The sequence below is a fragment of the Phasianus colchicus genome, chromosome 8, assembly GCF_987193195.1.
Source record: "Phasianus colchicus chromosome 8, bPhaCol1.hap1.1, whole genome shotgun sequence".
NCBI lineage: Eukaryota > Metazoa > Chordata > Aves > Galliformes > Phasianidae > Phasianus > Phasianus colchicus.
In genome coordinates, this window is record NC_143443.1 from 35,528,574 (window position 1) to 35,555,877 (window position 27,304).

The window sequence follows — 27,304 nt, forward strand, 5'->3', positions numbered from 1 at the left end:
CTGGCATGTGTGTCTTTGTGGAAGAAAGACAGAAGGGAAGAGTAGGGTATTTTTTAACGAAGGCTTTTTTTTTTTTCATTAAGTTGAATATTTTCTGAAGAAAATATTAACCAACGTACCAGGCCCTGTTTAATCTGCATTAGATTTTCACTGTTGTGAAAACCTTTTTCTTTTTGTAAAGTGTGTACCTTGTGTGCTTTCTGTAGTTGAAGAAATGAATTGTAGCCAAATACTGGCTTAATTTCCTTTATGAATGGTGATTTGCTCTGTTTGATCCAAGCCAGTAATGTGAGCTTTAATGCAGAAAGCCCCAGACCTGATGCTGTTTCTCCCCAGAGCTGCTGGGCTGGTGTGCCTGGTGCTGCAGATGCACCTGCCATCCCACAGCCAGCCATGCACAGTGCCATGGGGTGGCTGGAGGTGAGGTGCTAGCTGCAGTGCTGGCCCACACCCTGCTTTCTTGGGCCACGGCAAGCACAGGGCCTCTCTGCCTGTCCCCTCAGCTTCTCCTGACCAGGTGTTTCAGCAGCGCTGCCTTCAGAAGGAAGGACAGCTGGGAGCACTCAGCCTGCCTGCAGCCCCCGGAGTTCTCAGGTGCCGGCTGGGCTGCTGCAGGTACCAGCACTCAGTTGCTGCCAGGCCTGACTCCCCCCGGAGGGGAGCTGTCTGGAGGAAGACCGGCCTGGCAGTGCTAATTCTCAGCCTGCTGCTAACTGTGTCCAAAATGAGCTACGCGTGTGGAGAGCAGGTCCCTGCTCCTTCAGCTCTTGGCCTGCCTCGGTGGGCAGAGGAGGGCCGCAGTGGGAGGCTGGTGAGCTGCCCTGTGCCTGGGCTTCTCCAAAGGAGCGCTTGAGGGCGGCTGGGCGCATGCCTGCAGCGCTGGGCCTGGCCTCCTCCGGTCCTCGGCCTGAGCCTCCCGTGAGCGTGGCCCCGAGCAGCAGTGCCACAGAGGATGCCTGGGCGGCCTGCCCCGCTGCGAGCACGGGGCCGGGGTCTGGCACTGCTGTTGCGGGGCTCCCTGCAGCAGGACGAGGCCAGGGGCTCCGCTGCCGCTTCCTGCGCAGCGTGGGCTCCCCGGGGCCGTGCCCTGCACCCTGTGCTTCCAGGGAGGCAGCAGGCCGAGATCTGGGCGCTGGGGATGGAGGCAATGCTGAGTGTCCCGGTGTGCTCAGGGCCCCACCTGCACAGTCAGGATAATCTCAATTCAAATTTGAATTACATCAGAGACGGATCAGCTTTTTGCACTGCTGCAGCTGTTAAGCCTGTAGTTGTGAGAGGCCTTGTTTGATCCCAGCTGCATCTCTTTGATTGTGAATAAGCTCTTGATTTCAGGAGAGCTTTCTTTCTTTCTTTTGTTGTACAGTTTAGCGCAACTGCAGATCATACCCATGTCCTGAATCAGTCACTCTGTTACTCATACCTGTGTCGAGCTGCAGCGGTGTCCTGAACACAGCCCATGAGTGCTGCTCTGTCATGAAGCTTATTTTAAACAGAAGCCTCTGAAGTTTTCCAGAGGCAAAGTGAGAGGCTATGAATGACAGTCACTGTGTTGCTGCTGCAGAATGCGTGTTGGCTCTGTGCAGCAGGTCACTAAGGCAGGACACCGGAGCTGGGCCAGCGCGTGGAGCTTTGTGAGCCTGCTTGGCACCGTGCTTCTGCTGTGACACTTCTGTCCTCCAAGTGTTAGCATGAGATCACAGGGTGTATGCCTGGCCTGAGGGCTTGTTGCTACCTTCTCAACAATGGAACACAGAGTTTCTCTTTAGACAAAATATTCTCCATCCATAGTCTGTCTCTGAAGAGTCAGCTTCTTGCAGAACACGTTTGAGGGATATTCTACCAAGTCTATAGACTTTGAAAGTTAATAAAAATGCACACAAGGTGATATGACTTTGTTATGACACATCTCAGTTTCTTAGGAGCAGGATAATTCTGATGAAAGCTGAAGGAGTTCATGGAATCTGATTGCAGCCCTCTGAAATACAGCTTTTGGGGCTTTTGTTCATGGTGCGTTAGATCAGATCTTTGAAGTCTTAAATGAGAGTGCAATATTCAGAATCCTTCTGGGTGATGAGGCTGTGCAAACTGGTGTCTCTTTTGGTTCCATGCCCACAGAGGAGGTATTGGTACATTTTCAGCTGTGGTGGAAATGTAATCATCTTTCTGTGTTTGGTGTTGGCATTCTTGGTTTAATTGTGCTCTGTACTTATAAGTTACAAATGTCAACTATGAGGGGCTTTTAAATGTCTTTTATTTTTTGCTTCCTAGCATTAATCCTGTTTGCCTGCGTGTCCTGTGGCTTTGACTTGGCCTCTCTAGTTGATTTGGCATGGACACATGTTAGGACCGATCTGTTTTGAACTGTTTCAAACTGAATTCCTTTTGAAGTATGGTGCAGAGATGCTTTTGCAATTGAGAAGTGCAGGTGTAGCTCCCTATGCCATTTTTTAAAAATTCATTTATAAGTTGTTCTAAGTTTCTTTAAACTGCTTCACATCTCCTCTTCTGGCTTCTCCACACGGAGACAAATGGATGTGCCCTTTAAAGTTCGACTCATTAAACTGACTCACAGCACCAGGGCAAGTGCACCTGGCATGCAGATAAGGTACAGAAAGCTGTAGGTTTGGACTGTTCTCTTTGGTGTTTTTTTCCCTGTGACAGGCCCATCACTCTCCAGTAGATGTTCCTGTGGGAGCCTGTCATCTGCCACTTGTAGTGGCTGATATTTAGTGAGAGTGCCAGAGGGCCACAAGTCAAGTGTGAAGCAAACTTCATTACCACTTGGTATTTTATCTTTTCTTTAGCATTTCTAACTTTAAGAAGAGCATCTCACATACTGTTATTGCCTGAATACTCTTCAGAAAGGGTCCAGTGTGTTTGGTCACATCCAGCTGTCCAAGGGTGGCTGCCAGGAGGGTGGTAGCACTGTCCTTCTGAGTCAGACACTGGGTGACTTGAGGGATCTGCAGCATTGCTGTGGCATTGCATTCTCATGGAGCCCAGAACGAACATCTGGAGCAGAAAGGCAGCTCCTGTGGTGAGCGGGGCCATGCGAGGGGAGGCAGGGCTAGCTCTTGCCTTTGGAGGTTGGGCTGCTGCACCTCTTCACTTAGAGCAGGATTTGTGTCCTGTGGCAGCAGTCGGTGTCTTAAGCAGCTGCTGGTACTTGGAAAAGCTTCTGTAAGGCTTGCTGTCAAGAGGGAAATAATCCTATTTTATAGATTGTCTTTGAAAAGTGGAGGCAGATGTTCTTTATGTGGTGCTCTTTGTAGGAACTTGTGGCAGATTAACCCACAAGACCCCTCCCTGCGCAGGGGCTTAAAAGGCTCTAAGGCAGAGACTGAAGATTTTTATTATCTCTGGAACTCATATCATGTCTGTCTTGGAGAAAATTCCCACTCTTCCTTTAGATCTGTTAACTTGACAAGTTTCTTCCAAAGCTGTTGCTGCTGCTGTTTCTGCCTGCTGAGCAAGCTAGAAGCAGCAGAATGCCAGGCTATATTTAGCCAAAATCCGGAGCGTGTGCCTCACAGCCAGTGTCGCTCAGTCTGTGCCTCTCGCAGTAACCTCTCCCTCTTTCACTTTCTTCAAGGTAACAGAAGATAAGAGCACAGCTGTTCTCCTAGAATGTCACGAAGTCTGTACACATCCTGACATGCTCCCCAGGAGAAGCGGGAGGTTGCCATGCACGTGACAGGAGGACGGGTTTCCTTGTCAGCTTGCACTGCTTATCATCATCTGGGAGAGGTGACAGTCACTGGGACGTGGAGCTAGGAGGCTCTTCTGGTGTGAGGCTGGCAGGAAAGAAAAGGATTTCTTAATCTAGGATGAGAATTTGACAAGTCATACAGCAATGAACTAGGAGAACAGCAAAAAAAAACCAACTTGGAATGTATTTATTACCTAAAAGTTAGCTATTCTTGATAAAATCCCAAAAATTATGCTGCTGCTTATTTTACTTACAGATTTCACACACTTCTAATTTTAAAGCTACCAAACATTTACTCCATTATGTACTCTGAGAAATGTAATTGGAGCAAGACATACAAGAGAATGAAATCATTGTAGTGTCTTAAATACAGCGAACTCACTTTTGTGTCTATTAAAACTTGGAAAATGTGCAACACGTAACAATGTGGCTGTCATTGCATATGTTAAAGCTTTTTAATGTGATTTGCTGCAGAGCTGAGAGAACTGATGTTTACAAGTACAGGAACAAGCAGTCAGTGGGTAATTTGGATGGTTGTGTGTCCTAAGAGAGTGTACTGAAGTCACCTGAAGCCGTGGGCAGCCCAGCTTTGGTCTGCTTGCACTACGTGCATGGAGGTGAGTTGTCCGCCTGGTGGACCAACTGAAGGATGAGCTAACTTGTGTGTCCACACCTTCTGGTCAGCAAGTGCAAGCATAAGGCCTCTTAAACATGTGCTGTTGGATAGAAGAGGTCCTCATTCTCACACATTACCAGATGTGACTGGCAGTCTTTAAGAAAAACGGAAAGCAAGCAGCCTATCCACTCTACAGGAGAAGTGGTTTACAAACAAAGTGACCTGTAATCAAACCTTTGAAACTATATCACTTAATTTCTTTTGGCATACAGTTGTCTAGGTTTTCCCTGGAAAAAGGTCCTGGTCTAGGAATTTGATAATGTGTTATTCTGGTGCTCTGAGAAGAGTTCAGAGTTGCCCCTGATAGGTTAAATGTCATCTGCGTGTGCTAGAAGATTAACTTCTAGATGAAGAACCATTGCACAGATTTTACTTCCTGTTTCTTCTTAATCTGTTGCAGCAAATACTGTGATGAACTGTTGTCAAATTCAAAGAACGAGTGGAAAGGAAAACATAGAAGCTTGTGTTTTCTTGATTTATGCTGGTTATAATGTGGTATTTTGAACGTCAGCAAGAGAGATCCGAACTTCCCCTTTCTGCATAACAACAACAAAGTTTAACATGAAAAGTCCAACACCAGAAAATCCCTTCTGCTCAGTCTCGATAAGAGCATTCAGTCAAAAATGTTTCTCTTAAAACTGTTGAAAGGCTGTGGTAAACAAGCAAACTAAAATGCACTGCTAAAATAGGACATTTGTCTCCCAACGCCAATTTCGGCTACCTCTGCAAACAAATAATTTTCCTGTTTTCCAGAAATAAATGTAAAAAAAGACAGCAGTGTATAGAGAAGGAATGTGTTCTTGCACCTTGTGTACAGCCTTTAAGAAGCAGTTGTTTACCTGGGCATCTGCTGTCCCCATCTCCAAAACAACATGTGTGGCTGGCAAGGATGCTGAGCGCTCCTACTCATGGGAAAAAACAGATTGGCCTTTATCAATCAGTCTTGAGGAATTTCTGTTTGTTGTTGTTGTTGTTGTTTTTTCCTAGCATCCTCTCAAGCTTAGGGTTAGCTGGTGGCTATGTGAGGTGATTTCTATGTTTGCTGCTCACACAGTTCTTCATTGTACAAATGCCCTGCCAAGATGTGTTGCAAAGCTTTCTGGCTGCAGAGTGGCAGCAGTTAGCTGATAGGAGTTACAGATAGCCTGCTGGCTGCTTAAAAAAAAGGGCAAAATGAAAAGAAGCAAAACCCCCATGTCCGGAAAAAGCGCCTACCTGGAGCTGCTAGGATCTGCAGATGGGTGCCAGGTGCCCCAGGCACAGCTCACAGGTGCCGCACGTTGTGGGTCTCACTCCCTGCTGGTTCGAGTTCTGAGGCCTCGTGTTCAGTGCAGCTGTTCTCCATCCTTGTGTCAGTGCTGCAAACAACATGGAACAGATAGGGAAGGTAAGATCGAGCCCAGTGTCCTTCCCTTGATGCTGGCTGCGGTGCCCAGGGTAGGGCTGCTCAGTGCAGGTGTCCGGGCGCCTCCCCACGATGAAGTGGTGCTGCACTTCGACCCCTGCTGCATATAAGCACCCACCAGACGTTGGTGCAGTGGCAACGTGCCTGGGCAGCCACTGTTAGAGTGAGGGCTGTGCCGGTGCTGTGCAGAGCAGTCCCTGCACTCACACTGGAGCCTCCAGCTTTGTGTCCCACTGTTTTCCCAGAGCATGTTTCATATCTTGGGATGGGCTGCATCCCTGTGCCTGTGTGGAACATCCCTGAGGCCACTGGGCCCTGCACAATGCAAAAAATACTTTCGACCACCTGATTCTGCCTTGGGGGGCTGAAGGGAAACCTGTCAGTGCTGAGCACGTCCAGGCCCTCTGTCAGCAATCGCACAGCCCAGACTGGCTCACTGCCCTCTGGGGGCTGGGGGGGACCATGGCCCTTCCCAAAGGCTTGCGGGATGGCATCTGGTGACACTGTTTTCTGTATCCTTGCGCTGCCAGGACCTGACACGTGTTTGTGTTAATGCCAGCTTAAGGGATGAAGCAGATGCGTGAACCCGAAGAGCTGCAGGTGAGTCAGCAGATGGACGCTGCTTGGCTGCGCACTGCTGCAGAGTTTCAGTGTAAACAGAACATAGCCCTCAGGGGGCCTGAGCAGCCTGACCTGTGTGTGTGTCCTTCCTCAACCCGAGGCTCAGCTCTGCGAGTGGATTACACGCCAGCCTTAAGCAATATCCCGGCACAAAGCATGGCTGTCCATCTGCAGACGGGAGTTGAAGAAGCTGGCTCACTGAAATGATTGTTCTTTGGTTTTGGCAAGGCTTAAAGAAAAAATCTCACTGCAAATTGCCTTTTTGCCTTGTCCATTATGCAGATAAGTGATAAGAATTATGCAGCAAATGCAGAAGCAAAAGCCAAGAGCATACTGGTATTCCATTTCTTATCTGATTTTAAGAAGTTAAGTGGAAGTCTCTGTTGTATGTAATGATGAAGTTCTGAACAGCTTACTTCAGTCTTTTGTTCTGACAAAGCAAAGCTCTATTTGGCTAAAAAAAAAAGTGGAAATTCTTCAAGGATAATAAGTTGTCTTCAGTATTCTCTGCCAGTGGGTTCTGCGTTACCCATTGAACACCACTAATCAGTTCCTACGTCTGGTGGCACTGTTCTTTTTGCTCAGTTGTTAAGGTTTCCCTTCATATAATCCTAAAACTTGCGTGTGGCTTTAGGAAATGGTAGGGCTGCTTCAGTTCATTTCAGTTCCTGTTACACTAACGGCTTCTTATAGCTGCCTCTGCCCCACGCTGCGGTTTTGGAGGTTTCCTCCTGAGCCCTACAGCTGTGCTTCAGCTCAAACAGCTGATTTCCTAAGCGTAGGGCCTGCAGAATCAGAGTTTGTTCTTTGGTGTATTTTGGGTAGGGATTTTTCAATATTTTATTCTGACTACTAAAGCTATTACTATTTCCTTGTAAGAAGGCGTTCTGCAAATATTCTGAATCTGCAGATTAGATTGCACAACCCACCTTCCCTCAGCCTCACATCTCACACATCTTGAGCAGGCTGTGAGGTCTGGGAGCCCCTCAGCACCCCTGTGAGAACTGCCTCTGTCCTGCTCTGCCCAGCGGGTTCACACTCTCTGAAGGGGACAAGTGAGGTGTCTTATAGAACTGGAAAGTCATTTGGTTATACAGCTGGCTCTGATGAACCCGGCAGTGCCCTGGCTTAGCAGCACCTGTGTCTTGGTGAGCTGTGGGATGCCCCGTGACGGTGCCATTTGGGCTTGGGCTGGTGGTCTCCCATCACCGGCTGCTGGCTCACCCACCCAGCTGTGTGCCGGCCCCCATGGAGGTACGTGGCATGGAACGTGGGCCAGCCCCCACCTCGTCCCTCCCTGTCCTGTGGCAAGGCGCTGGCAGCCAGGCCGCAGGAAAACCCACACCAACCATTCTGTGGTGTAAACTGAACTCCCCACGCTTTCTGTTGACCCGAAGCAATCATTTTTCATAACTGATTTGTGGAATTTCAGCTTTTTTCTGCCGTAGTCCCGCAGGCTGGAGGTGTTGGTGCCAGGAGGAGGGGGCTGAGCTGCGCCCTGCCCAGCCCTGTGCATCCTGTGTGCCGGGCAGTAACGGGTGTTGAGATGCTGGTTCAGTGGCCGCTGGCACCAGGCTGGTTCTGCGGGGTTCTCTACCACTCCCTGGGGGAAAAAAATCATCCTTCTGGCCAGCTGGCTACATTCAGCTATAGCTGTGCTTTGTGTTAGCATGTCCTGCTGGCTCGGCTGCAGTCCTGGAGCGCAGACCTTCCCTGCGGCTGCAGCTGCCTTTGGTGGGCAAGAGGCCATGAGCAGCCCCCTGTGAAAGTGGGAGCAGCCTTTTGCTGGCCACAGGCAGCTGCTGGTCTGTCAGTTTTCTGATTTTGCTGGATCCTTAGATGATTGCTACTATCCAGGATTTATTACTGCTGGTAGCAGAGCATTTCTGAGCAGCACTGGCGGTGCCCAGTAAGAGCAAGCTGCTGGCGTCCAACCAGTGCCTCTCCTGTATGGAAAGTATTTGCTTTCTTCTGAATATATTTTTTAAGTGCATATTATAAAACTCAAGGTTGGGCAAGTTGTTCTTAAAATTAATTTCTCTGGGAAAAAATACATAAACGGTAAGCTGGTTTGCATTAGATACCAAAGGCTTCGTTAACCAAAACCTAACGTGGCCTGAAACAGCGTATTTGGAAAAGAATATTTGAACTGGACACTGAGCAAAGCCCCAGCTGTGCATTTTGGAGGGACCTGCAACTGCACTGTGATGGCGACTATACCCAGGGTGGGTGGTTGTGAAGCTTTCATGCTGCAGGACACTGGGGCTCCTTCCTGGCCTTGGGGTCTGGCTGCTGCTCCACCCTGCTGCCCTGCTGGCCCCACTGGCGCTGCAGTGCCTGTGTCTGAAGTTTGGGCTTGTTTTGCATTTATTCCTGGCTTATGGGTGAGGGATCCTTTCTGCTTTGATTCTCTTTATTACTTTCCTCCACCTCATAATTTTGCTCGGCGATATAGCTTGCTGAAGCCTGAAGTGAATTGGTATGGCTTTAATTAGTTGATGGGTGTGAACTAATGAGGGGTTTGGGCTCGGGTTGTGCTGGCTGGTGTTGTGGGGCTGGGCACTGCGGGAGCAGCCACGTGCTGCTGCGGGGAGCACAGGCATGCACTGCTGCCAGTGGCAGCACAGTCTGTGCCAGTGGGTTCTAGATAGGCATCCTCAGGTCGCCATGACCTCTCCAAGCTGTGTTCATTTATAATTTGCACAACTGAAGTTTTGTTGGTACAGAAAAATGGAATTTTCCCAGTGGCAGGGAGGATTGGCATATGAGTCATTGGACTTCATTAGCTAATCTTAGATCTGCTGTGAATTACTCAGTGACTAATGATACAGAGTGGGCTCATTCTGAGCACTTAATTTTAGAATTTGGGTCTCTTCTCCAGCAAGGAGAGTGCATACATGGGATCGGTGCCACCAGTGTCTGTGCATGCTGCTTCCCAGGGGCTGGCCGCAGAGGAACACTGTGCTCTGAGATTAGACCCATACATGAAGCTCAGCTATGTGAGGGTGCAGAGAATGCAGATGGTGGGGACCACATAAACTGTACCCACACTGTTCTTTTTCTCCCTGTGCTATACTGCCTGGTCCAGGAGTGGTAATGGCCTCTGGGCATGCTGGGCACCACACACTGCCACTGGGCACCGTTTCTAGGGACCCTGCTGCCCAAGTGTTCTGTGCCAGGCTGTAGGGCTCCTGACCCACCTGCTATTAGGGAAAATATTACAGAGAGTGCAGAAGAAAGCCTTGTCACCACTAGGTGATCTCTTGCTGAGGTGGGTACCCAGACACATGGCTTATTAGGAACCTGGAGCACACTGACTGCTCGATTCCACCACTGAAGGGTTTATGCTCTCTTCCAAAGGTTTCCTTTGCAACACGGTACCTTGTGGAGTTCCACAGGACTAAACCTTTTTGAGAATCATCCTGTGGGCTTTGTTTCATAGAATCATAGAATGGCTTGGGTTGGAAAGAACTCCAAGGATCATCAAGTTCCAACCCCCTGCCACAGGCAGGGCCACCAACCTCCAGGTCAGGCACTAGACCAAGCTGCCCAGAGCCCATCCAACCTGGTCTTAAATGGCTCCAGGGACGGGGCATCCACAACCTTTCTGGGCAGCCTGTTCCAGTACCTCACCACTCTCTCTGTAAAGAACTTCCCCCTGACATCCAATCGAAATCTTCCCTCCTTGAACTTAAAACCATTCTTCCTTGTTTTATCACTATCTACTCTTGTTAAAAGTTAATTCCCCTCCGTTTATAATCCTCTTTCAAGTACTGGAAGGCTGCAATGAGATCTCCCTGCAGCCTTCTCTTCTCTAGGCTGAACAAGCCCAGCTCCCTCATCCTGTCTTTGTAGGAGAGGTGCTCCAGCCCTCTGATCATCTTTGGCCCTCCTCTGGACCCTCTCCAATAGCTCCACATCTCTCCTGTACTGGGGGCCCCTGACCTGGACACAGTACTGCAGATGGGGCCTCACAAGGGCAGAGAAGAGAGGGACAATCACCTCCCTGTCCCTGCTGGCCACCCCTCTGCTGATGGAGCCCAGGATACCACTGGCCTTCTGAGATGAAAGGGCACACTGCTGGCTCATCTACAATTTTTCATTCACCAGCACCTCCAGGTCCTTCTCTTCAGGGTTACTCTCAAGGAGTTCTTCACCCAATCTGTATGTATCTGGGATCACTCTGGCCCAAGTGCAAAACCTTGCACATCACTATGTTGAACCTCATTAGGTTCACACAGTCCCACCTTTTGAGTTTGTCCAGGTCCTTCTGTGTGGCTTCACTTCCTTCTAATGTGTCAACCACACAGCTCAGCTTGGTGTCATCAGCAAACTTGCTGAGGGTGCACTCGAGCCCTCAAGTTTTGAGCACTCGAGTTTCCTCTTTCAGTATTTAAATGAATTTCACTTTTCCATGTTCTGCATTAAAACTGGACAGTTTATTACTGTCTTATCTCTTTGCTGGTTTCTGAGCTCAGCTGCTTACCACGTTACTATGAGGGATTTTGCAGAAGTTGTTGCTGCCATACGCACTGTGCCGGCAGTTCCCCATCCGTTGCTGTGTTGGTGCATTGGGAGTCACAGGGTTTCTCCCCAGCCTCCATCCCAGCAGTCCCCTGAAGGAGGGCAGGGGGGTTGGGATGTCTGGCCTATGAGACTCTGCTTTCATTCTCCTTGTAGGACTCACATGTATGCCAAGAACCATACCCGTGCTTTCCCAGTGGCATTTTCACAGACTGGAACTAAAGATGAGGTTTACATTAATATATCAGTAACATTGTCTTTCTGGTGCTGGATGTTGTCAGCTACCAAGAGATGCTCTATGGCTTGGCCCCAGCTTTCTGCCCCTGACATATGAAACGCTTTTTGGTAGAAAAATTGCCTCAATTTCAAGAAATACGAGTAGGGATGTGGGCAATAACTGCCTTTGGAAACATCTGTTTTGCTTTTCTATGTATGTCACCTCTTTCTTAAAAAACAAACAAAAAACCCCCAAACTTCTAAATGAAAAAGAAAATACTCACTATGTAATATAGTCACTGGACTGGCTTACAGATGATTGCTAAAAGCTGCGTTAATGCTGCCACTTTATTTTTACACGTTGGTGCCCAGGGCCTCCACCTGAGAGCCCTCCTCCGCAAGAAGCAGATGCCCAGCACAGCTTGATCCCAGCTCCCCGTGCTCACGCTGCCCTGCCCTCGGCCCTGCCTGCCGCTGTGTGGTCGTGGTGCCGGCTGCAGTGGGTACGCACTGAGGAGGCAGCAGCAGCAGCCAGCATATGGGGAAAACACTGCACCTGAAGTGCTCCCATCTTTTTTAATTATGGACTTACCATCCCAAAGAGTTCTTTTAGAAGCATCTGTTTTGTCATTGGAACGAGGAGCTCCAGCCCTGAGGTGTGGCAGTCTGTGAGGAAGGCTTCTCAGGTGCATGGACACAGCTTTGGTGCCCACCCTGCTGCACGCACGTTGGTTGCCCGTCCCGCAACCACCCCACCACCCCAGTGCTACTGAATGCACACTGCCTGCTTGCTGCTTGTGTATGTCTTACTGCCTCGCACACCTGGTTTCCAGGTAGCAAATGCAGCTCTTCCTTCTGCTTAATTTTACTGCCTTGCTGAGACTGTAAAAACAGGAATGCAGCCACAGCACTTGTGCCAAAGGAGCATCAGTGACTTGTTCTGCTCTGTGTGGCATAAGCAAACACACAAGCATAAGAGAGAGTGCAGAGGCACCTGGTTCCTGAAGCCTTGGCTCAGCATCCTCAGACCATACTGGGCAGCGGTGGCTGCTGAGCTGCACCAATGGAACAGGAGGGCTGATGGGGTGAGCTCCTTGTCAGGGAGCACTGTGCAGTTTTTTTGGGGGGGAGAAGGGTGGCGTGCTGGAACTCATAGGTGGGGCCAGATCCATGGGTCTGCTGTGCTCAGGGACCTAGAGAACATGGCCTCCAGCAGCACACAGCGGTCAGTCAGATAGCAGGGCTGGCTCAGAGCCACCACTGTACTGCCTGCAGTCTTCTGCCAGCACCATAACAGTCAGGTTTGTCAGAGGAGCTGCTTTGTGCTTTATGTAGTGCAGCAAAGGGGAGCACGAGGCACAGGACACCGCGCACCCACTGACTGCCATGCTGTGTGCATCTGGGCTGTGCGCAGCGTGCAACGGCAGGCATAGCAAGGCACGTCAGCAGCTCCCTGAGGTGCTCAGTGCTATCTCCTGTGTTCGGACTGTAAGCAGCTCATGAGGCTAATGCTTGCTTGGCTTAATGACGCTACTCTCTGGCGTTGCTGTCCTCACTGCTCTGCTGTCCCCAGCCTCCAGCCCTACCCAAAGGAGACACAGTAGTGCTCCCACTGCACAGCTCTGTACCTAAATTTAATTCATCCTTATTTCAATGCGAAACCATTCTGAACATCACAGGCGTTAATTATCAGCTGTAATTGACGTTTTTCCCTCCTCCCACAACAGTACTGGGGATTAGTTGCCATCAGCCAGTTACAATCAGGTGCTCACACAATGGTGGTGGTTATGACACACTTTTCTGTGTGACATGCTTAGCATTTCCTTTATTATGAATTACTGTTGTCTCTTATAGAGACAAGGAAAAACATTTTGTGTAGAAGAGCATTTCTTGTGCAGGTCTGTGTGTTTTTCTCTTTGCTACAAGTCAGCAAACTCAATTCATTGCCCATACGCATAGCCTGTCACTGCAACACTGGTCCTGTAGTTATCTCCCAGTGGGAAGGAGTGCCGTGGCCAGAAGTCAGGGCTTTCATCATCTAGGAATTTCCGGATACAGTCATCATTCATTTTGGAAGTATTTGCATCAGATGCAAAAGAAAACCCATCTCTGACGAAGCATGCTGACTGTCCCTGCCACCTGGTGTTATGGGAAGGATGGGGGAGCCCGAAGGGACATGGTGCTGCATAGGAACAGAGCCAGCAGAAGGCTGGGACATGGGCTTTACAAAGACAGAAGGGCTGGGGTCTCTGCTGGCTGAAGATGCATAGCAGTGCAGAGAAACAGAAAATGAAAAGAGCTGAGGTCATGCAGAGGGAACAAAATAAGAAACACATTCCTGCCCAGTATGTTTCTTCCTGTCTAGAGGACGTTCTGGAGGCTCACATCCGACGCTGATGATGGAGGAGACGCCCCTGTTGTCAGTAGGTCTGAGCTGTGCCTGTGGGGCTGGGGGCTGAGTCCGCCCTGCTGCCCTGGTGGTGGGATGGGGTTAGGCTGACCTGCAGCACTGAGCAGGGCTCTGGACCTTGCAGTGGCTGCAGGGAGCTCTGTGCGGGCAGAAGGTGCCTGTGACTTCCAGGCATCCTCAATGTCTTCAGTCCTTAGCTAGGTGCAGATCACCTGGAGATGGTCAGAAACTAAATTGTGAGAAATGAGGCATGCCCAGAAGAACAGCACACAGCGATGGAGGCAAAAATGCTGTGAAACAAGGTTGTGCGAGGAGCGACCAAGAGGCCAGAGCAAATCCCAGCCCAAGGCAGAGCAAGCCCTGCTGCACACCATCCCTGCTGGGTTCTGGGCACGGTCAGCAGGAGGGCTGGGAGCAGGGCAGCACCATGCCATCCCTTCTGCACACCTCGTGCTCTGCACGCTGTGTCCGGGTGTCCAAAGGGCACAGCTGCTGCTGAGGCAGGGCTGCAGTGAGCAGCTCTGTGTGTGCAGCTGTGGCTGTGCACACCATGCAGGCTGCCCATGGGGTGACACAGGAGTCAGGACAGCAGCGCTAATCCCAGCGCTGGTGCCTCTGTGTGCTGATGCTCCCTGATGGCAAACAGAGCAGGTGTGGGCCTGACAGAGTCCCTGCTGTGTGCCTGGGAGGTGCCTGCCTCTGTCAGTGCCCCATAAGGGAGCTGAGTGCGGGGCACTGGGGCCTGAGCACACTGTGAGGTCAACCTCAGGCATTAAAGCTGTTCTGAGGGGAGCACTCGGAACAGAGGGTTAGGGAAGCCCTCGTTAATACAGCATATAGCTGACATACGTGCCTGGACACTGACTCAGGAGAAAGCGTACACTGTGAAGAGCACTCAGAGCACGTGCTGATGTTGTACCATTGCTGGAGTCCTCAACTACTGTGTAATAATTACCTGTAGAAACAGCGGTAGTGTCCAACTGCCATCAGAGCCAGAGGGAGGCAGGGGGCCCGAGCCCACCAGGACGTGCCCAGCACTGCGCCCCACACCTGGGGCTGCCCTCCCCCAGCCGCTGTTATTTCTCTGCTCCCTGCAGCTGCTCACAAAGCGCCCGTGTTGGAGCTGGAGCCTGTGTGTGTTTGCTGATGTATTTATAGATAAGGTGTGTTTGTCCCTGGCTGTCCCGTGCCGCAGCCCGCCCTGGTGCTGCAGCTCTCCACAAGTGTTATTTTGAGCTCTGGGTGCGCAGTGGCCAAACAGGCTGCGGGTTTTATTTCCAGAGGTAGCAACAGATTTCTGCACATTGCACATTTGTGACACGTACAGAGAGCACTGATGGCCTGGGGGGAACTGCAGAGCTGGCTTTTTACGAGGCAGTTTCCAGGTGTGTACCTTGCTTAAAGCACGCTGATTTGCAATTAGAATTTTCCACTTGGCTTAATAGATATTTTTATTCAGGTTTCTGCATTACACGATGAACACATAACGACGTGTGTGGCACACTGATACTTTTTCTTGGACATCTATTGATTTCCAAGGAGACATCAACTGAGCTAAAAGATCAGAGCATTCTCAGGTGGGATGACATGTTCTTAGGCTGATTTTTCTGGTAATTTTTGAAAGGCTCACAATGGAATTCCACGCAACTTTTCAAGGCTTTGAGTTACTCTTCTTTCTTAGTTAAATCTAATGGTTAAAACTGAGCACTCTTCCTTTGATGCACTAATAATAATAATTAGCAATGGTACTTTTCAAGTGGCCAAGTGCAAATTGGAAGGTCAGTACATTTGGAGCCAAGAAATGTTCTTTCCCTAGTGCACTGTATCTCAGGAATACATTGCAGAAGATTTAAGCAAATAGCTTGGCTGGGATAGAAGGAAAACCGTGGCCATGTGCAGCTGCAGCTGTGTGGCTCCCCTGGCTTCGTGTGGCTGCTCGGTGCTTCCCTGTGAGGCCGCCGGGCAGCCGTCACCCACAGATGTGCCATAAAAGTGAGCAGTCCCTGCAGGGCCGTGCAGGGCTCCTCACACGGCTGTGGCGGCGCAGCTGGCGATGTGCTGGCTGTGGGGCCTGGGGAAGCAAAAGTCGGGGAGCCCCTCTGCAGGCCCAGCACTGTGCTGGGGGCACTGCTGCTCCCAGGGCAGCCCAAGTCCTTGGTGGGCATTCCCAGGTGCTGGCAGCCCACAAAGCCCTGTGCTACCGAGAGGCAGGAACATCTCTGAGCTGCCCAGCAGTTCCACAGGCTACGACTTCTAAACTGTGTTGGATAAAAGCCGAGGGTAGGAAAAGCTCCAGCAAACCCGTGGACAACAGGCTTGTTCTTAGCTGCAGGAAATGGAACCACGTCTGATGGTTTCACTGCTCTGCCACCACCAGCAGGGCAGCAAGAAGCCCCATGCAGCCCTGGCTCCCTCACTGCTCCTTTGCAGATGTAGTGAAGTGAAGGAATTGCTCGGCCTCGCTCCTCCCATCCTTGTAGGCCCGGGGACTTTTTGTCTTCCCTGCATATGCGATGAGAGCTTTACTTGGTGCTGACTTTGGAGTTGAAGTGTCTGCAGCCTCCTGGCAGCCCCACAGTGCTCAGCAGAACCTGCTGGTGCCTGTGGGAGGACGGGCAGCAGAGCACAGCCAGCAGCAGGTGGGGGCAGGACAGATCTGTATGCAGAGCTATTGTGTGCGCATTGTTTGTCATTAACGTAATTAACTCGAGGCTTCCTCTGGAGGTCTGTCTGGCCAAAGTTGTGCAGGGTGCCTGAGGTGGAGCAGTGCGCCCTGGTGGGGCACACCGGAGTTCTCTGGGATGGGTCACAGGACGCAGAGCTGCTGGGTGCTCAGGAAATCTCCTCCGACCTTTGTGTTGGGCTCTCCACATGTCCTTTGTTTCCTCCTGGCTCCCTTCCTCTCTTTTCAAACAATATGGTGCAGCACTGTGAGCGACAAAATGATGCTCCATTCATTTTATCAGTGCTCTTATTGACAGGGCCAGAGAACAGGGCAGCTGTGCGGAAGGGCCCAGAGCTCCATTTCTCTGCGATGAACACAGGCTTTAGGGAATGCACCCTTTTAAGTTTTTCAGAGCTATAAAAAGAAAATGGAAATGTTTCCCTTTGGTATGTCTGCATCCTTTCCACTAAATGAGTGATTTCCTTTTTCTCTGTGCTCATGAGGAAGTTCTCTTCTGCAGGATCCTGCTTTGATGTCTCCAGAAAAGAAAAGTCGAATTAGCAAGTCCACGGGAAAGTATTAGCATGGCATTGTTCCCCGTGTCTGCGAGGTGGGGATTAACCCTCTGACTTGATTCATGCCAGCTTCAAACAGACCAAGAGAATGGGAACGCAGCAGGCATACCTCCGTGTCAGCTGCACCACCTGCGGGGTTTGCAGGCACCGCGCTGCCCAGGGTGACCGCAGCATCCCCATTGCTGCTGGTAGCATGGTGCTGGCCCTGCTCCGTGCACGGAGCTCCCAGCGCGGGTGAGGACAACACTGGAGGCCTCTGTCGGAGCTCTGTTTTTGTTTTCAACTCCCATTTGCACAGCAGAAGCCTTTACCTCGTTCTCTCTGCTATAAGCAGTTCCCTTTGTGCTGTGTTCCCCCACTGTTGCCGTGTCAGGGGTTGTGTAACCAATGATTTCTGTGCCTACTGCTGGTGTCAGAGCAGTGCACTGACAGACTGAGCCAGGGGAGACTGCAGCGGGAGGAGAACCAACTAAAAATGAACCCCCGTTCCCAGGGCCCATGTGATCAGTGCACACTGTGCAGCGCCTGGCAGCAGTGGGACCTTCACTGTGTGAGGGTGGAGCAGTGTGCTCCTCCCAGTGCTGTGTGAGGATGGAGCAGTGTGCTCCCAGCACTTGAGGAGAGCAGAGCTTGGGGTGCATGCCAAGCCTGTGCCCTTCAGCAGTGCAGTGCTGAGCTGCAGGCTCCAGGCTGCCAGTTGCAGGGCATGCTGCACTGAGCACAGAGTGTGCAGGGTCAGCCCTCATTGCTGCACTTTGTGCTGCAATATTCAGAGCTTTGTTTCACCCCTCTCATGCATGAGATGTCAAAGAGATGCAGTGTCCCTTCCAGCAGAGCCCCAGGGCTGTAGCATGTGGGTGTTGTGGCTTTCAAGGTTTCTCTTCCATGTTTTCTGCCTCCCTGGGCAGGAACACTAGGGTGCTTGCAGCTCTCACACTGGGGTGCTGCTGTGTTCCCGGCTGGGGCTGTGGAGAGCAGCCAGGAGGGGTCAAGGTGCTACACCGCACAGAGGGGAGATGGAAAATCTCAGCTCAGGGTGGCACAGCCTGGATGTGAGTGTGGAGGTCACACCTGAATCACGCGGGGAATTCCCCGACACTCCCTTGCACAGTGACAGCCGAGCAGCAGCCCTGCTTAGAGCATGTGCAGTGCTACCAACTGCACAGCAGTGCGTCAGGGTGGGGTGATGGAAAGTGGGGAGAGCCTGAAACCGGCCTGAAACCAGCCTGACGGGAAGCCGCTCCCACACGGGAGGTGTGTGGCTGGGAAGCACCAGCGATGTCTGCCTGCTGCACCAGGGGTTGCTGAGCTGCACAAAGGCTGTGCCAGAAACATTCCTCCCTAATAATGGAGATGTTCTCCTTCCTCCTCTCTTATGCAAACACATGTGTGCATGCTGTGCCTGGTCTGCTACGGACACTGGCATGGTTTGGCAGCACCAAAATCCCTGTGCTGCTGGCTGCCCCATGCTGCCTGTGGCCCTAATGCTGCTCAGTGGCGGTGTGGTGAGCAGGGACAGCAATTAACAAGGCTGTGCCACGGACTGCTGCTGGGAGCTTGTGGCAGGAACTGTGTGTTGGTATGGCCCAGTGAAGCGGTACTCCATTATGAATGCTGCAATTGAACCGTGTTCCCAATGAGAACATCAGGACAGCGGCACCACAGGGACATATTTGGGACCAGCGCTGGCTCCTCCCGCACATCCCACAGCATTCCTGGTGGGAGGCCTCAGTGCCACATGGCTGGGACAAGTTCACTGTCCAGTTCCAGTGTCTTCATCCATATTGTGCTAAAACTTTACATTAGGTCCAGCTAAATCTGTTACTTTGTCACTGATTTAATCCAATGTCAGCCACGAGGGCTGTGCTTTGTGGTGATGCTGAACGCAGTGCTCGCTCCAGGCTGGTGCAGTGCCTGCAGGCAGCACAGCACCACAGCATCCCACGGCGCAGCTGCCAGCAGCGTGCTGAGCGGGATCTCATCCCAATTGCTGAGTGCTTCCACCGTCTGAAACCAGAGAGAAGATAACATCATGTTCAGGAAGAGAGGAAGCAAAGGAGATCCATGGGTCAGATGCGTTTGGTGTTTCAACATCTGGCCAAAGGTTTGGGGAGTGGAATCTGTTGCGGAACCATGCTGATGACTTCAAAAGGTCTGCCCAAAATAGTAAGAACCATGAATCACTCATGAAAATCAGAAAGTGTTCTGTAATTTCCATGCATTTAGGATAAGCCCTCAGCATCCTGTGTGCCTGCCGGCTCTTGTCCCAAGGCTTCGGGCTGGGCTTTCCACCTGGGGCTCACCCCTGGCACAGGCAGCTTCAAACTCACCTCCAAGACATCTGAACAAAGCAAAATGCAATTCCAATTCATCACATGTGGATGGATGGATGTTGATTCACCCATGGGAAGGAGGAATGTCTGTATCTCCTCACGTGCATGACCCCCACTCAGCGCTGGTTTATGTTTCTAAAGAGCGAATTCAGTGCTGAGTCAGTGCCACATCCTGCGGGTCTGAACACCTCCACGGACGGGGACTCCCCACCCCTGGGCAGCTGTGCCAATGCATCACCATTTTGGAGAAGTAACCCAGGGCCAATGCGGGGGCAGCAGAACGGGACCTCGGCTCTCTGCAGCCTCCTGCAGCCTAGCACTGCTCTGCAGCACCCAGAAGCCTTGAGGAAGAGGCTCCACCTCCCGTGCTGGTTTCTGACATTCTGTCTCCTGTTACAGGTCCCCAGGAGCTCTCTGCTGGAGACAGGTGGAGCCCAGGCTGCAACAAGCAGGTCGGCTTTGTGGATGCCTCTGTGGCCCGTTCACCTGGCTGTGGCTGTGAATCCCACCTGAAATCCAGAAACTTCTCATTTCTTGGGTAAAAGCTCTTCTGTTATGAATGATCACCGCTGAGGGGAACCTCAGGCTGCTCTGCATTCCCCATTCTCCAATGCCATTATTTTACCATACAAGTGCCAAAGAGCAACTATTAATTATTGAATTATGCTTTAGGAGAGGCATTAGGGAATGTGATTCCCGTCTTGCCTTTCAGGCTGAGCAATAATTGCTCTACCCAATAGGCACTCCCCTGGGATTCTCCTGTGTGTTTCCATTAGCTGCAGCTGTAGGACAATCACCAGCTCCATGGGAGCTCCATTCCCCACCTGCTGTCACTGCAGGCACTCTGGCCTGGCCGTATGGGACCCGGAGGTACCTCCTGTGGGACTGTGGTCACTTGTGCCATGGAAACATGAGCTTGTCCCATACAGCACTGCAGTGTGTCCTGCTGGGAAATTAATCAGAGGAAACATGAAGGCAGTGACCTCAGTATGCGACTCAGGATGAATCACAGTTACTGGCAGAGGCGTCTCCATGCCACCGTGATTTTGGGAGAAGCGTGTCCCTGTGCTCAGACCAGGAAACGCACAGAGACAGCCAGTGTGGCACAGAGCTGATCTCAGAGGTCTTTTCCAACCTGAAGGATTCTGTGATTCCAGTTAAGGTTTACGAAAAGCATTTTCTGTCATCTCCATGAAGTGCCTCAGCTGCACAGCCCACAGCACCCCGACAGTGACTGCGTGCTCACTGCCTTACATTGAATTTTGTTGCCATTCAAGGTGCCATTTCACAAAGCTGATTTCCACACTGAAAAATGCAAATTTCATTTCTTGTGGAAGACAGCTAATGAATGCTCCTCAGCAGTTACCCTCATTAATAGCTCTATAATTCTCTAATGAATATTTATGAGTGGTTAGCTGGAAGCAACGTACCTTGGTGTGTACAGACAGATATTTTGTATGGATTGTTTGAAATTAAAATAATGGTAATTTTTTTGGTGAAGAGTGAAGTGAAACAGTGGAACAGAATGCAAATAGCCACAGGTGCAGCATTTCTTTTCATCGATGGCAGCCATGTGTTAATCAGAGGCTCTTGCCAGGAGAGGTGTGCTCGAGGAGCTCTGGTATCCCGCATGGAGCCCACACAGCCCTCAGCATGGTGTTCAAAGCGCTACGTCCTGTGTGCATCTAACAGGCTGTAGCAATCTCCTTATTAGTACGACAGTCATATATCAGAAGAGCTTTGATTCCCATCTGCTTCTCTTTGTATGTGCACAGACTGCAATGATGGCTTCTGACCAATAACAGGAAAAAAAAGCAAGGAAACATCATGTCCTGCTTGTGCACTGACACACGTGGCAAGCTGCAGCAGAGCACAACGCACACATCCCGTGTCCAGCAGCACTGCACCGCGTCGCCTCTCTGTGCACAGCAGCAGCAGAGTGCAGGAGCTGCTCGTCCCACTGCAGGTGTTGCCTGGCTGCTGTAGGGCTGCTCACCCTGCAAAGCTTCCTCGTAAATCATTTACTGCTTCACAGTCTGTTGTTAGAGGCAACCATCATTCTTCGTATAACCAAACCTGTGAGGATAGCTCCAAAATGTGAAACGCCAACAAAGAGAAGCCCACCCTGCCTCTCCTCCCCTAGGACATACGTGCTGCCCAGCTGTTGGCAGAGATCGGAACTTTGTGCCACCCAAAGTCGAGATCCTGAGCCAGAGACAGGTGAGTGGGGTCTGGGCCAAAGGAAGAAGGCGTATCACTGTGCAGGGCTGCATTCGGCCCCTAGATGGACAGACAGTGAACTCCCAGCCCACACAGCGGAGAGCTTCCCCCATCCATACTGAGTCAGGAAAAAGGAATGGCTATCACACAAGTTTTCTTGTTCCTTGTGCATTTGAGTCTAAAGAAAGCAAATAGAGTGTTTGAGAAGAGAACATCGAATACATGGAGCGCTGCTTGGTGAAAGGCAGCGAGGTAAGCATGTCTGGGGAAGGCTTTAAGTTCTGTCTCTGGGTATTTCATGAAGTGGTACTGAAGCTTACCTGAGGGTTGTCATGCCTTGCCGTGTGAGCCCAGAGAAGGGAGGGAGCTGGGAGCAGGGAAGGGGGAGCAACCAGCCAGAAGGCCCTGGGAGCTGGTGGAGATGCCTGGGGGAGGACAGAGCCACGCACAGCTGACACGAGTGGGTGTGGGGATGTGACACCGGGGTACCTGGCACTGAGTGTGACATCATACGGCACCTCTAGAGGGAGGCTGCAGATCATCTGCTACAGCACTTTGTCCAGAATGTTCTGGAATTGTCCAGGTATCAGAATACTTTATTTTTTACCCTTTGGGAATTGGCAATGTAGCACCTCGTATGTGAAAAGCCACTGTCTGCAAACAAGTGCTGCACAGTTTGTAGTCATTGCCTGGTATTAATCTCCATCATTAGATGTTCCCAGTCAGTACAAATTCAGTTTCCAACAGGAGTTGATTAGCCAGAGTCCAGCAGTGCTTTCCCTGCGTTTCGGATGGCGCTCGCTCTGCAGCACCACCCATTGCCTGCAGTGCTTTTCGCACACAGGATGTGGTGCAGAGCTGTGGGGTTGCTCCTCTCCAGACGCAGACAGCACACAGTGTGCCATTTGTTACCTCTTGTTCAGCTCCCGTGTCGTCACCGCTGCAGTCAGTGGCACCATTTGTCCCTGAAATTATTTCAGCTGGAGGGGGCAGCTTTCCCTAAATTGTGCTTCTGAAATGGTATTTTGAAATGAGAGATTTAAAATTAGCGTTTGAATTTGAGACTTCAGAGTAGCAGGATAGCTCCTTAGCTGGTTTTTGAGCTCAGGCCCTCAGGTCAAGCTGCTCAGTGCCCCAGCTTCTCACCTGACTCTGCATAAATCAAATGCCAAATTAATAACATTTCCCACAGCGAATTCCATTGTCTGTCTGCATTAACTCTTTCCTTGCCATGCTGACGCCCAAGGCAGCTCACCGTGTGCCAGTGAAGGAAATACCGGCAACTCTTCAGGGCAGGAGCAGGCACAGAGCAGTAGCAGAAGCAGGCAGGCAAGGGGGCTGATCCATGGGCACCCTGCATGCCCTATATCTCAGCACAAGGAGAGGCATTTTCTTTCTTTTCTTTCTTCTGACACATTTCAGAACGTACATGGGACTGCACTGCAGCCTGACCTGTGGATCTGCAGCACAGCCCTGGTGGAGGGGAGCCTGCCATCCCAGCCGTCATGGGAGGACATGCCAGGGCTCACCCAGTCCTTTGCACCCCGAAATCCTCTGGCACTGGGGGCCCTCACCCAGGGGATGCTGTACAGTGGCTGATGGCTCTCACTGGGAAATGTTTCCTCCTGGTGGCAAGAAGCAACTTTTGCTGGTGCCGTCTGTACCCACTGCCCTGTGCCCTCTCTGTGTGGCTCCTGGTGTCGGGACTCAAGAAGAGGAGTTAATTTGTGGCTTGACTAATGTGCAGAGCACACTCTGGCTGGCTCTGCTCCATGCTGTGCTGCTGAGCTAACACTGCAAGAGGAACTCGATCCCTAGAACATTAGCAAGTTTGTTAAAGTCAGCAATGCAGTGGGAAAATAGGAATTGCATTTTATGTGGACTGAGCTCACCTCAGCGTTTTACAAAAAGGTAAGGAATGGCATCTGCTGTTGCATTAGTTTAAATGATAATAACAACTGTGCATCTTCCTGCTTTGGGTCAGTAGCTGCCCACTGAGCTGAGCTGGGGATCCCTCACCTGGAAGGGGCAGATGAGGAGTTCAGCTGAGATGCAGTGGCACACTGTGTGATAAAGTCCCTGTAAAAGGGAGTTCATAATGCCCTGCAGCACGTGGCAGACAGCTGCACTGCATCTGCAGCACAGCTGCTCTGGGCCGTGCAAGTGTCCCTGCAGCCACTGCAGCACGGAGGTGACCCACACCCAGCATGCAGCCGTCCTGCTGCCAAGTGGTCTTTGTCTGTCTGTCTGCTGGGTGTGCTTATCCCAGGGGGACTGCTTCCTGTGCTGTGCGGACAGGAGGATTTCCTTGTTGAAATGTCACCGTAATAAACATCTGCATAATATTTATTGTAGCTTTGTTGAGCCTTAACTCTTGGATGGCCTTTTTGACTTCTGATGGCTCAGTCAGGAGCTGATGCAGTGTCAGTGCCGGGCTGCAGCTGCTGCTGTGCTGAGGTGCCCCTGGCTGCACAGCTTCTGGCTGTGAAGTAATCTTTGCTGCTCAGCCCTTGGCTGCAGATCACAGAACCACAGAATTGTAGGGGCTGGAAGGGACCTCCAGAGATCATTGAGTCCAACCCCCCTGCAAAGCAGGCCCCAAACCGGGCCCCTAAACCAGGATGCCCAGTTGTGCCATGGCCCAGGGGCGGTGTTTCAGTGCAGGCTTTTTCCTTCCAGGTGGGGCTCTGCTCTGGTGAGGGCTGGGGCAGCTGTATGCCAGTGCGAGGAAGAGGAGGAGAGAAAGAGGAACCTCAATGACACAGATAAGCCCCAATGTCCCTGCTCAGCCCACGTACCCTTCCCTGCTCCCACACCCTCTTACCCAAGGCCAGGGCCAGTTTCATTCCATCCCAGTGGTGCTGCAGGATCCCCATCACACCCCATGCCTGCCACAGGTGTGCCTGACCCAACCCAGAATGCCCTTTCACAGGAGGCACAGCAGCAGTGCCCTGCCAAACCGTGGCCCTCCATCAGCACAGCTCAGTGTGCCCAGGCTGGCCGTGCTGTTACCGCGATTGCTGTGATGGGCATCGAGGCGGGCAGCTGCACTGCGGACAGTGAGCAGTGGCTTTGCAATGCAGGACACCTGCCTGGTGAACCCACCTGCTCTAATTCTCTACGCCTACTTTACTTCATGTTTCTGTACGTTTCTGTAGCTTTTTTTTTTTTTTTCTACTGAAAGACTGAATTTATCTAAATATTTTTTTGAGCCCCAGCAATGCATTTGTCATGGATCATAGTATCACTGCTCAGTGTCAGTACCTCTTAAGTACAAAGGAATCCCTCTGCATACTGTCCTCTTCTGTGTTGGCTTTCCCTGCTCTGCAGAACTAAAACCCTTGGAGAATGTCAGAGAACAGCCTTGCTGCATTGGAGACTGGCACAGCACGGGGCTCTGCACATGGAGGCCAGGTGGGAGATCTGGCTCACTGAGTGCAGGACACCGAGGAAGCAGTAACTGATCTGCAAAGCTGCAGAGTCCTGGGCACTGTGCCACCTCACAGCGTGACACGGTGATGCATGGTCACCAGCATCCCCTGGGGTGGGTGAGCACAGCTGCAGAGCTCCTCGTCCTCATCTCCTACAAGTCTGAGACAGTGCTGCAGTGGGTGGATTCATTGACAGAACTGAGCCATCTGGCCAGACCATGCCTGTTCCATTCTGTTAATGGCCCTGGGATGCAGGCAGGGCAGGGGCTGAGTGGTAGGGAGCCCTGCTGTGAGGCTGTGTGTGCTGCCTGCCACGAAGCTGCGCTGAGCAGTGCCAGGAGCACAGGAAACAGGCAGCTGTCGCCTGCCCAGCACATACAGACTGCCATCCCTGTGAGGGCTCAGGGTGCTGCTCACCCCTGGGCTCCCCAGCACTGGAGCTGCACCGCTTGCTGTGCTGCAATCTGCGCTTACTGCAGCACTGCTGCTGTCTGTGCATCATTCCTGCTAGAGAACAAATCTGAACGTGCTGACTAACTGGAACACCCTGGATGGGAGGATTCTGGCCTGTTTCCCAGCGAGAGGCTGAGTGCCCCCGTGCAGCTCCTGGGAACAAACAGCCCGCTCGCATCGCAGCTCACAGACGCCAGGTGTCAGCTCCCCTACTGACAGAAACCATCAGCGGATAGAAGATATCCTGCAGTTCAGGGGTGCCTTCCCAAAGCTGGCACTACCAGCACGTAACTCCAGTTCTCACTGTGGCAAACTGCAGCTGCCTGAGGGTGAGGGCCCTCGCAGGGCAGCTCTCATGAGGACTTGGGGGTGCTTTGGAGAAAAAATCAGCAAACGGCTGTGTGTAAATAAGGGCTCTTATTTCACCGGCTGGATTCTGTGAAGAGAATCAGGGAATGACACCAGGCTGTTGGCTGTATTTTCAAAGTAGCACAAGGAACCCTGCTTCGCTACATTTTCTTTTAGTATTTAAGAGATCAGAAATCACGTAGGTGTGGTGGAGGACAGGGAGTGGTTGGTAGAGGATTTCATCACTGGTGGGAAGATCTGCCGAGGAAGAAGTCCCTTCGCTGAACTCCCTGCAGCATTTGTCCTGCAGGGGGTGGGCACGGTCAGCCCTCGGGACTAAAGCTCACGTCAGAATGTGCTGCCTCTGCATTTTGGCACCGTAGGATGCTCGATATATAAGCTGTGACTGTCGTGAAATGCATTCCCACCTTTTTCAGTCCCAGCAGCCCCACCGCAGCCGTGAGCTGGGCCCGCTGACCGGCCCTGGTGCTGCAGGAGCTGCCAGCAGCAGACACCTCCAGGATGAGCACGGCAAGTCGCAGGGATGTGAGCGCAGGGCAGCCCCAGCACGAGGGCAGATGAGGCCACCAGGCCAGCCGCCCGCAGCCTCCCTGCACCCAGTGCCCCCAGACCCCACGCTGTGTTGTTCCCAGGGCAGCCCATCACTGCCTTTGGGCCTGAACTTCTGGCTGCTTGCGTGCACATGGGTGAATCACAGCCAGGCAGACAAAGCCCGAGTCAATTTTGCTGCAACCTGGTGCACTGATGTGCTAATCGTTGACTGTTATAAATCCTTTTTCATGAGATTCCAAGCTATAACATTTCCTGCTCTAAAATCACACTAGGAAGGTAAGGAGCTCAAATGTAAGCAATCTTATTTAATCTAGATTTCATGTTATTAATTTACAAGAAAACTGCTTGCTGTGGATATTAAACCATTAAGTTGCAGCTGCAGAATGAAGTTTTTAAATGAGGTGACGTGGCTGCCCCAGATACAGAGTGCAACTTGTGGCCATCTTTGGGTTTGTAACTCGTTTGTGAAGTTACGTGCACATGCAAAGAGGAACACATTCAACCCTGACCTGTGCACTTGTGCCATGAGAGCACTGAGAACCAGGTAACCCCAGACCAGGGCAGCAGCAGGAATTCAGAGGAGCTTTTTCAACATAAACTGACATTTTTCACGGCAGTTCCTGGGCGTTGAACAGGATCAAGATTGGAGCTGCAGCTGCCGTTCTGCACCTGGTAATCGGGATGGATTCCGAAGAAAGGCAGCGGTTAAAAACTCACGGTGTTTCAGGCGTGCCTGTGCTCTGGGATTACAACTCAGCAGCGTTCCAAGCCAGCGATGCTTGCAGCGCACACGCGCACCAGGAGCAGCACACGCGCACCGCCCCGCCCTCGGGCGCCCCCTGCTGGCGATCAGGAGCCGCGCGCCGCGCAGCGCCCCCTGCCGGCGGAGCAGCGCCGCGTGGCGGAGATGAGCGATTCCTCCGCGGGGCGCGCGGGGCGCGACTCAGCGCCGCTCTCGGATGCGCGGCGCCCCGCGCGCCTGCTGGCTTCGAGAAGCTCTCCGGCTGTCGCTCTGGCGGTTACCGAACTGTGGCTCTCCAGAGGAATTGGGACAGAAGTTCTTCGGTGAGAATCCTGCCAGAAAGACGAACTTAAACTGAGGTGATGCGTGCTTTAAAACGCAATCGTCCCTCCCTCTGGCAGTG

The 27,304-nt window shown here is 51.6% G+C and overlaps 1 protein-coding gene across 6 annotated transcripts in view; it reads left to right on the forward strand.

Moving 5' to 3' along the window:
• Positions 1–26,974, forward strand: part of PWWP2B (PWWP domain containing 2B) — a 37,903-nt gene extending 10,929 nt beyond the window's left edge. Inside the window, exons 3-4 of one of the 6 annotated variants that reach the window (XR_016468905.1) lie at positions 19,534–23,265; positions 24,034–26,974. The gene's annotated coding sequence lies outside the window, so the exon portion shown is untranslated. Of the gene's footprint in view, positions 1–3,592; positions 7,054–19,533 lie in introns of those variants that run through there. The other 5 variants (XR_016468904.1, XR_016468906.1, XR_016468903.1 and 2 more) reach the window with 5 other exon arrangements.
• The last annotated feature ends 330 nt before the right edge of the window (positions 26,975–27,304 follow it).